At 39.5% G+C, this 1,609-nt stretch overlaps 1 pseudogene; it reads right to left on the bottom strand.

Moving 5' to 3' along the window:
- Positions 1 to 550: 550 nt before the first annotated feature.
- LOC129478541 (large ribosomal subunit protein uL14-like) lies at positions 551 to 1,004 on the bottom strand (annotated as a pseudogene).
- Between the last annotated feature and the right edge of the window lie 605 nt (positions 1,005 to 1,609).

The raw sequence follows: 1,609 nt of genomic DNA on the forward strand, positions 1-1,609 counted from the left end.
CATGCCTCCTTCAGTGTTCTCTAGTGGTGTTCCTTTGACCAGAGTTCCTGAGCACTGAAAAGAAGCAGAATATGAAGGAAGAAATATGTCTTCCTTGGCCACTTTCACTGCTTAAGGTAGTCGTCGGACTCACAATCATTTAATCATCACACAGAGCAGTTTCTTAAACACATACTCTTCTTTTGGCTAAAAAACTCAGAGAAATGGCCATGCCACGTAGACAAACATGTCTATTGGTGTTAGGATAAGAGTTTTTTTCCCTGTGGATTATTTTAGCTGTAGGCTACTCATGAATTCCCCTCCATTCTTGCCCCAGAGCTCTCCTACTTTTGAATGAATAGTGAAGGTTTAACAATTACCTGTTCACTGTTGCCTCAGTCCCTCAAAAATAATTTTGTAGGACATTAAAATAACAGAAGTATTTACAAATCGGCTTCTATTAAAGTGTTTTGACACTACTCTTTTTTTTTCTGGGAACAAATACTTTTTAATGGGTTTAAAGTTTTTTTGTTTGTTTTGTTTTGCTTTTACAAATAAATATACTGGAGAATCACACAATGCTGCCAGCATTGGACACAATCCGGGGGCCACAAGTCTGCACGCTCCTTTGCTACTGGTCCTGTAATGGCAGAACCTTTCATCTGGCCTTTATTGCTCACTATGACTACTGCATTATCTTCAAAAGAAAGAAACACGCCATGTTTTCTCTGGTATGACTTTCATTGTCAAATGACCACTGCTGGGTGTACCTTTTTTCTGAGCTCTGGTTTGCCTTTCTTGACTGTAGCCATCCCCATGTCACCCACACCAGCAGTGGGGAGTCTGTTCAGCCGTCCCTTGATCCCCTTCACGGAAATGATATACAGGTTTTTGGCTCCTGCGTTGTCAGCACAGTTGATCACAGCTCCTACCGGAAGACCCACAGAAATCCGGAATTTCACACCAGAGGACCCACCACGTCCTCGCTTCCACATCTTGAACGCTGGAAAGAAGGAAAAAGGACATAGATTTTGACACTATTCTTAAACAAATTATAGGCAAATTTATCCTGTTTAAAAAAAAAAGAATAGAGTTCTCACCTCTATGATCAGCAACTCCACAGATTCAGAAATTTGAATATCTTTGCCAATTTGTTAACGTATAAGCACCAGAAATAGGCTCATGAGAAAAAAAGTATGTGGCTAGTAACGAGTCTAGTAATTTTCTTTAAAAATTCAAAACTACAGTATTCTCTAGTACTGAATATTTGCAACATGTTCATGAAAAAAAGACTTATACAATCTAATATGATTAAAACACACTTCAAGATTAAAATATTCATTTAAATGGTTCATATTGCCTGACCTTCCTTTGGAAAGTCTAAGACTTTTTATGGAAAAGCCCTTCTTAGAACTCTTTAAATTGAATAGTCACTGTTGAATAGCCATTTTCTACGTTCCACTCAGAGTCAGGTTGGCCTGAGGTTTTCAGATGTCATCAGCTTGTCCGGCAAAAACATGCCTCTTTGGATTGTTCCTTCCTACCCCGTGAACATGTAAAGTTAAAGCCACTCTTTCAATGGAGCTTCCTTCTCTGGGAAGTTTGGCCTGGTCCCTTTCCTCCCTAAGGG

The sequence above is a fragment of the Symphalangus syndactylus genome, chromosome 3 (assembly GCF_028878055.3).
Source record: "Symphalangus syndactylus isolate Jambi chromosome 3, NHGRI_mSymSyn1-v2.1_pri, whole genome shotgun sequence".
Classification (NCBI taxonomy): Eukaryota; Metazoa; Chordata; class Mammalia; order Primates; family Hylobatidae; genus Symphalangus; species Symphalangus syndactylus.